We start from the raw sequence: 8,847 nt of genomic DNA, 5'->3' as shown, positions 1-8,847 counted from the left end.
ATGGATGAGATGTCTGAACTCCTACTGGAGCCCAGTGGTCTACTTATCACTGGATCCCAGTCCCTCGTGCCTACTCAGTGATTTTCTCCTGTCATTTAGCCCCTTGTCTTGTAGCACCCCTTTCTCTTTTCCAGCCGCATCATTATGAAAATATATCCATCACACATTTACGATGTTTCATATTAAAAGGCAAAGCAAAGCAAAACAACAGCCTCTTCCTTTTTTAATTTTTATTTAAATTCAAGTTACTTAACATAAGTGTAGTATTGGTTCCAGGGGTAGAATTTAGTGATTCATCACTTGCTTGCAACACCCAGAGTCCATCACAACAAATGCCCACCTCTAGCTCATGCCCCTGCCCACCTCCCCTCCAGCGATCCTCAGTTTGTTCTTGTTAAGAGTCTGTTATAGTTTGCCTCCCTCTCTGTTTTTATCTTATTTTATTTTTCCTTCCCTTGCAACATCAGCCTTTTCTTAGCCACACATTCGCCCTCAGCTAAGCAAAACTCCCTGAAGGAGTCGTTTCTTACTTGATTCTGCTCTCTTAATCTCCCATTCCCTCACTAACAGGTCCCAATTAGGGCTTCTTCCCCAGCACTCTGCTGAAACCTCTCCTATCAGGGGTGCCTATGATCTTGTTAAATTCAGAAGTCAATTCTCATGTAGCTTTTAACATAGTTGGTCTCTCTCTTGCCTTTTAATTTTTATTTTTTTACGATTTTATTTATTTATTCATGAGAGACACAGAGAGAGGCAGAGACATAGGCAGAGGGAGAAGCAAATTCCCTGCAGAGGAGCCCGATGCGGGTCTTGATCCCAGAACCCCGGAGCACGACCTGAGCCAAAGGCAGATGCTCAACCACTGAGCCACGCAGATGCCCCTGACTGTCCCTTTCTTGCCCACCTGCCAGGGTCCAAGGAAAAAAAGAAGATAATTATCCGATCCCGGCCCAGGTCCAGGTCCTGGGTGAGAAAGTCCAAGAACCAAGTGCTGTGACCCTGCTTCTCCCCCCGGGGGTGCCCACCCCGCAGATGGAGGAGACGGCCAGTGGTGCGCAGGGCGGGGTGGAGCCGACCGCCACCAAAGCCAGCGCTGGTCGCACCGTCGGGTCCCCAAGGTCCCCAGCCCTGCTCGGGATGGCTGCAGTGGCCATGCAGAGCCACTTCTCCAGTCCCAGGGGTGCGCGGCCAGCGGGCAGGTGCGCGGCAAGCCCGACGACTGCACGTCTGGCAGGAGGAACCGGAGTGGCCGCAGCAGTGGAGCAAAAAGCCATTGATTTGTTCCTGGATTCTAACATCTTCCGTCGCGTATTATAGTTGTGCGTTGCTTGCTCCCTGCTATTTTGCGAGTCTGGAGAGGGCCGACCCCGCATCTCGTCCATCCCTGTGTCCTCTGCATCAGGGGCCTGGCTCCCGCGCAGGGTAGGTGTCCACGAACGTCTGCGCCTTGAACTGTGACAGCTGGATAAATGTCAAAGCCGCGGTTAAAAGCTATAGATTCTCTCTGCCAGCCTCCAGTTCTAATCAGATAATGTTCCCTGGTTTTACCCAACTTTGAAAAAGTTACTTTCAAGGTCAGGAATGAGGGAACATTCCGCCCGGTCTCTTTTATGAGCAGACACAAAGATTAGGTTTGCTTTTTCCTTTTTAGTTCTCCTAACATCGGGCTGATTGATGGAAGGTAGAGAAAAGTAATAAACCTTTATTCACAGAACTACAAAACCCTCTCCGGCTGCCACCTCCTTCCCCCTCTGGAGATAGATGGGGCCATTGCTATTATGAAATATACAGCAGAGGGGTATTTTTCCAGGAATCCCTCGGCTACTCATCTACATCTTGACTACTTCTTGATAAAGATATCACCCTCCAGACAGAAGCTGTCATCAAGACAAGCAGGCCACATATACATTTAACTGTTTGGTTTCTTAAACGGAATAGCAGCTTAACAATGAAAAATTGCTCCTTTCACCTCAATGATTTTCCAGCATTGGTGGGGAAGCGTACTAGGTCACCGGGAGAAATTTCAGAAATAAATTAGTCATAATGCCCCATGCCACGGCGCCCTCCTGTTCTTGATTTCAGCGAGTGACAAGTGGCCAGGGGCCCAGCTGGCCAAGAGGGAAGCCAGAAGAAGCCATATGCACAGGTGAGCCAGGTAGCTGTCCACGCGGCGTGGTGCTGAGAGAAGGGTCCCGAAGCCCCAACACAGCCCTCCTGCCCACTGGGGGTGGACCCTGGTGCAGTTAGCTCTGGCTGCAACCCAAGCCTTCGTGGAACCGTGTGGCTTAGAACAAACGAGGATTCCTTCTTCACTCTTCTCCAGGCCACTAGGGCAGCTCTTCTTGCCCAGGCCACTTCTTGGACCCCTGTGGACAGAGGGCCGGCTGATGGCTGCGCAGGGCATGTGGAGCCTAGGATGGCCTCACTCTCGTGTCTGGCAACTGGCTCAGTGTCAGCCTGGTGGGGGGGGTGATGAGGATGACTTGGCCCCGCACGTGTGCCTCATCACCCCACAGGCTAGCACAGGCTCTGTCACACAGTGCTCTCAGGGTTCAATGTGCAGCCAGACGGTGAGTCCCAGAACACGGGCTTTCGGGCCTCTGCTTGGGGCGAGATCCTGGGACACAAGGCCAGCCCAGATGGAAGAGATGAAGAAATAAAGGCTGCCTCTGAATGGGAGGACATACGAGGCCACGTTGGACAGGGGCACGCATATATAGACGAGAAGGATCTGTGACTCTTTTTGCGACATACACAGGCTCTAGCCTCCACAACACTTGCCTGCCTGAGTCGTCTCTTTTGTCGCTCTCCTAGCAGGTAACAGCAGAAAAACACGTGACTGAAAAAAAGAAGGTGCTACCAGATGCCTTTCCTGGAGGCCTTTCCCAGTGGCCCACATTGGGTTTGCTGCATGCCACCTTGGAAGGCAGTCAAAGCAAACACCTGGAATGAAGAGATAAAGCACATGCTAAAAGGACAAAGGCTCCATCCAGGGCTACTTGTCTGGAAAAGGAATAGGGGAGGGAGGGCAGCCCATTTCCTGAGTGAACTGTTGCGGGGGGGAGGTGATGAGAAAGGAGATATGGCAGGTGCATGTAGGAGGGGGTGGACCTAGGAGAGGTTCATGTTGCACCTTTGCTCCTTACTCCTTCCATCTATCAGCTCAGTGGCGTCAGAGTCACTCTGAGGCCACACTTCCTGGAAAAGTGGGCAGCATGGTTTAAAAAGTACTTGATTGCACACAAAAACTGCATTTAGAAAGCAGAGTTTTCAGGTTTTACATTTAACCTTTTCTTTCATGGTGGTTTCAAGGAACAGAAGAATTGCAAGAATATGAATCATACATAGAACAGATGACCCTTTATCCAGAGTCACTTACTGTTAACATCTTGCCTCATTGGCTTTATCATTTGTGCTCTCACTTTCTGTCTCTGTATGTCTCTTCTCCATTACTCTGAAATAATTCAGTATATACGTGTATATAGAGATCTCCCTTGACTTACATGGGCTTACCTCTCGATAAAGCCATCGTAAGCTTAAAATACCATCAGTCAAAACTGCATTTACTACATCTAACCTACCAAACATCACAGCTCAGCCTAGCCCCCCTTAAACCTGCTCGGAACACTTACTTACGTTAGTCTACAGTTGGGCAAAATCATCTCGCACAAAGCTATTTTATTTATTTATTTTTTTTTAATTTTTTATTTATTTATGATAGTCACAGAGAGAGAGAGAGGCAGAGACACAGGCGGAGGGAGAAGCAGGCTCCATGCACCGGGAGCCTGATGTGGGATTCGATCCTGGGTCTCCAGGATCGCGCCCTGGGCCAAAGGCAGGCGCCAAACCGCTGCGCCACCCAGGGATCCCCAAAGCTATTTTATACTAAAATGTTGAATATCCCATGTAATATACTGAATTCTGAACTGAAAATGAAAAACAGAATGGTTGTATGTGTACCAGTCGCTGATCCTCATGATGGCGTGGCTGCTGCTGCTGCCCAGCACCACAAGAGAGTATCATCCTGCATGTTGCTAGCCTGGGGAAAAAAATCCAAATTCAAAATTCACAGTAAAGTTTCTGCTGGATGCATTTGCTTTTTCACCGTCTTAAGTCAAAAAGCACTAAGTGGGAACCATCATGAGTTGGGGACTGTCTGTATATACATGCACTGTAGGGTGTGTATATAAGTATAATGTGTGTACATATATGAAACCATTCAAGAGTAAATGGCATACATCGTGGCTCTGTACCTGAAATACTTCAGCATATATATATTTTAAGTATATATTCCGAGAAGGAACACTGAAGCAGGGCCCCTCCATCTGGCAGGTGGGAGCCCCAGAGCAGTGCACGGGGTGCCTGGCTGGGCAAAGCCCCTCCCACGTGCGCTCCTCCCCTCCAGCCACAGCCCTCCTCCACGCCCCTCTCTAAGTGCCCGTGCAGGAAGACAGGAGCAAGCAACAGCAAGGGACAGCGAGGGCCAGGGCATGTAGCCTCAAGGGACGCGAAGAAAGAGCAAGACCTTCGTGATTGCTTCTGGGAACTCAAACAACTGGAGCAGAGGAGGGAGGAAGAACACTTAAAGGTGTTGGGGTTTTTTTTGTTTTTTTGTTTTTGTTTGTTTGTTTTTGTTTTTGTTTTTTTTTTGGAACAGGGATGGGGAGGAAGGAAAGCACGATGCTGCAAAGGAACATGCGGGCTTTTAGAAGGCATGGACAGGCATCCCAAAGACACCTGTTCTCTACTTGTTTAATTTGCTCAGGGCTGGGGCACTTGGGTGGCTCAGCGGTTTAGCATCTCCCTTCAGCTCAGGGCCTGATCCCGCGATCCTGGGATCGAGTCCCACATCGGGCTCCCCGCAGGGAGCCTGCTTCTCCCTCTGCCTCTGCCTCTGCCTCTGTGTGTGTGTTTCTCATGAATAAATAGATAAAATCTTTAAAGAATAATAATAATGATTTGCTCAGGGCTGCCTATCCGGGAAGTCTTGGGAGGACTTAAACACCACAGGCATCTCAGTGGTACACATTGAAACGGCATGTCTTTTCTCCTAAAAACATTCTAGCATCATTTTCCTCATTTGGAATGATCATTTCCTCCTGTTTCTCCAAGTGCGAAGCTGCACGCTCCAGCTGGGAAGGTTGTTGACTGCGGCTTGCTGGCCTCTAGTGGCCGGGAAGGAACCTCCCAGCTCCTGGCTCTGCTCGGCTTCATTGTAACTCTAGGGAAGAGGGGGAAGGCAGCTAGGTGCTAGGTGTCCTCGCTGCTAACCTCGTGAAGGGTTTCTTGGGAATATTAGATAATCTGCTTCTTTACCCAAACCCCCGTTTACCTGGATAAAAAACTTTCGTTGGCCCAGAACAAATCATGGAGTTAGGCCCAAACTCAAGCCCCTTGTGTCTGAGATGTGGATAACATTCTATGGATAAGGCTTTCCAGTTTCTCTGATGAAAGGTGCAAAAATAGACGGCAGGCAAGACATGTTTGGGGGATACTCTCACAAGCCTGTGAAGAGGAAGTTCAACTGGAAATAACCTATGAAAAAAAAAAAAGAAATAACCTATGTTCGTAAATTCTAAAGAAACATATACATATACAATATTATTTTTGGGGAAAAAAATCAGTGATCAAGTCACCTCTATAATAGTTTCTTGGACATTTGCAACTTCTCCAAGCTTCAGTTTGCTCATCTAGGAATAACAGTACATGCCACAGGCATGTACTGCTGAGTCACTCAGTCACTCAGCAAACCTCAAACCTAGTTAAGGTTTACCTTTGGCTGTGCGGGACTGACAGTTATTAAAGATTAATAAATTCAGCTATTGTCATTTTTTAAGTAGTGTTATTCTCTAGGAGATACAGTCACATGCTCAGATGTATGACAGGATGGACTAGAAAGCCATCTCAGGCCTACAGTTCCACATCACATGGCTCTATGACCCACATCATTGCTTGCAATTTTATGAGCACAGGAAAACAGCAGAAGAGACCAGAGACACTGTCACAGTACAAGCCCTGGGTCAGTCCTGTGCCACACAATGGAGGGGAACTCCATCCTTTCATCCCCATAGACAGGCATTCAGATAGCTTGCAGCCACACAAGGATGCTCTCGGAATGACACAGGGGCTGCCAGTGACAGCAATCTCCCTCCCAATGCCCTGTGCCAAGAATGCTTTCCAAGTGGACAAAAAGATTGGCATCAAGCTGAAGTCGATCAAAATAGTAAGACGTTGCAAGATGGCTGGAAAAATAAAGCAGACCTAAATAAATGACTAATCATAAACACTGGCAAGGATGATTTAGACGTCAGTCTGATTTTTGTGTTATAAATAATATCAATCCTTCATATTTTGGCAGAAAATAATGCAAATAATATCACATAATTAATTAGTCATTTATATCAGACAATAATAGAGTTCATAGAATTCTGTGATTAGGGTGCATAGGAAGAAACTAGATATGTTTGTATTGTGACACAGAACCTACATATACTCAATTCTTCAATATAGAAAGGTAAAATAACAAAGTGGTGAATTAACTGTAGTAAATAATAATAATGAGCCAGAAATTGTTAAGAAAAATTTGTCATTTTAAATCAGCCATAATTGGATTGTAAGATATTTATAGTTTGGAATTACATGGCAAAAATATAATAATATCAGGGTGCCTGGGTGGCTCAGTCAGTTAAGCATCTGCCTTTGGCTCAGGTCATGATCCCAGAGTCCTGGGATGGAACCCCGCATCAGGCTCCCTGCTCAGGAGGGGAGCCTGCTTCTCCCTTTGCCTGCTGCTCCTCTTCCTTGTACTGTCTCTCTCTCAAATAAATAAATAAAATATTTAAAATATATGCATATATAATAATATCAAAATAGCCCATGTTTGTTGAGCTCTTATTGAACACTGGATGCTATGCAAAGTGATTTTCATGCATTATCTCATGTAATCCTTGAGACAGATAGTGTATTATCCCATTTTACAGATGATACTATGGTTCTTACAGAATTTTTTTCCTTCTCTTTCATATAATTTGCCACGATATATAATGACACATTTATTTGCTTGGGTATTTGATGTCAAACATGCAATTACAATATATGTTTCTTGAGTACAGCAGTTATCACTGTTTCACTAAGCTTTCCTTAGCAAAGTGCTTAGCACATAGCAATTAATATTTGCTAACTAAAGGAATGAATGTCAGAGAATTAAGAAACTTGCCCATGATCATTCAGCCTTGGGAATCCCTGTTTTAGGAACTGTTAGCTTTTGGAAATACTGCATATACTATATTGGTTTTAAATATATGAAAATATGAAGCTAAGATAACTATCTTAAAGCCATAATAAGTCAGAAGTGATATCAGCAACACGGCTGAATTAGAGGTCCCTCATTCGCATCCCCACTTTAACAACTTGGAATCTATCCATGGGCAAAAGCACCCTTGTGGGAGCTGTGTGATTCAGCACTGTATGATGAGAGACTTGGGAAAAGTATCACCCATCCACGCATCAGGTAATGGTAGACAGATCTTGGTCTCAGCTGTGAACCCTGAGGTCCATAAACTGGTTCCAGCCCCTCTTGGCTATGGTCCAGAAGCCCTTGGAGAACACAGTCTTTGATAATCACCCATGGACAAGAGAGCCTTTGTGTAAGTCCAGGTTTCCAGCAGCCAAGTTTCAGCACACCACTGAAGAAAAAAATATGAGTTTGGACACATCAGAAAGGGTAAGAGGAATAGTTGGACTTTACCCGTGTCACCCCTTTCCCAGGTGGCACAGCTCAGTGCCAGGGAGACCTTCCCAGTCCATGGTTCTTCCCACAGGGAGTACGTGAATGAGTAGCCATCTTCCCCAACTGTACAGGATGCTGCCAAAGAGAACTATTTCTCTCTCACACCCCATCCAAAGTACTGAATTGTGAGCTGCATGACTTGGGGGTGAAAAGAGGCTGGGAGAACAGCAGATAGGACACTCAGAGGGCATTAAAGGACGCAGATCCTAATAACTGCATCAAGGATTCCATCAAGAAGCCCGCCCACGTGCAACTCAGAACATCTCACCCATAGATTCCTGCAATGGGCCAATGAGTACACCCTGTGCTCCATGCCTCATCCACATGCATCTCCACCCTGTGACCAGCTCCCTCTGCATGCTCTTGATCAGCTAAAGCAAGCTTTGGCAGATGGCTAGCAAACATGTGCAGAAAGCCTGCCTAAATCTGTGGGCAGGGAGAGACCACAAACTGTTTGGCTCTGCCCCTGGGAAAGCAAAAGGAAGGCTGTCAGCACACAAGCCTGGTACTTTGCAAGATCAACAGGAGGCATCCGAGCTTAAGAATTCTGCCAACAGAGAGCAAGAAACATGGAGCAGGTGTATCCATAGAGGGTCTGGGAAAGCCTCAGAATCCCTATCAGGGCTCACAGAAGGTATTTATCTCCTGAAGGCAGTTAGTAAAGATTAGAGGGAGTGACGACTACTTCAAATGGGAAGACAGTGAGGCAAGACTTCAAAGAACATGAAAAAAGCATGGAAACATGACACCACTAAAGGATTACAATAATCTTCCAATAACCAATCCCAAAGACTTGGAGACCTGTGCTTTACCTGATAAAGAATCAAAAACAATTAATAAGATGGCATTGGTAAATCTGTATTTATCAATAATTGCTCTAATGGTAAATGAATCAAATTACCTATCAAGAGGTATAGAGTGGCTGGGGGATACAGAAAAAAAAACACACATACTACCTACAAGAGACTCATTTCAGCTTTAAGGATACACATGGTTTCAAAGTGAAGGGATGGAAAAAGATATTTTATGCAAGTAGAAACCAAAAGAGAATAGGGTTA

At 46.0% G+C, this 8,847-nt stretch overlaps 1 long non-coding RNA gene across 2 annotated transcripts in view; it reads right to left on the bottom strand.

Moving 5' to 3' along the window:
* Positions 1-379: 379 nt before the first annotated feature.
* LOC121482740 overlaps positions 380-8,847 on the bottom strand; it is an 88,071-nt gene continuing 79,603 nt past the window's right edge. Inside the window, exons 2-3 of one of the 2 annotated variants that reach the window (XR_005985610.1) lie at positions 5,333-5,535; positions 380-2,943 (exon numbers count right to left, since the gene is read on the bottom strand). This is a non-coding gene — a long non-coding RNA (uncharacterized LOC121482740). Of the gene's footprint in view, positions 2,944-3,927; positions 4,040-5,332; positions 5,536-8,847 lie in introns of those variants that run through there. The other variant, XR_005985611.1, reaches the window with a different exon arrangement.

The sequence above is a fragment of the Vulpes lagopus genome, chromosome X (assembly GCF_018345385.1).
Source record: "Vulpes lagopus strain Blue_001 chromosome X, ASM1834538v1, whole genome shotgun sequence".
NCBI classification, from domain to species: domain Eukaryota; kingdom Metazoa; phylum Chordata; class Mammalia; order Carnivora; family Canidae; genus Vulpes; species Vulpes lagopus.
The sequence above is the reverse complement of the archived record's forward strand: the minus strand, read 5'-3'. Positions and strand labels throughout refer to the sequence as shown.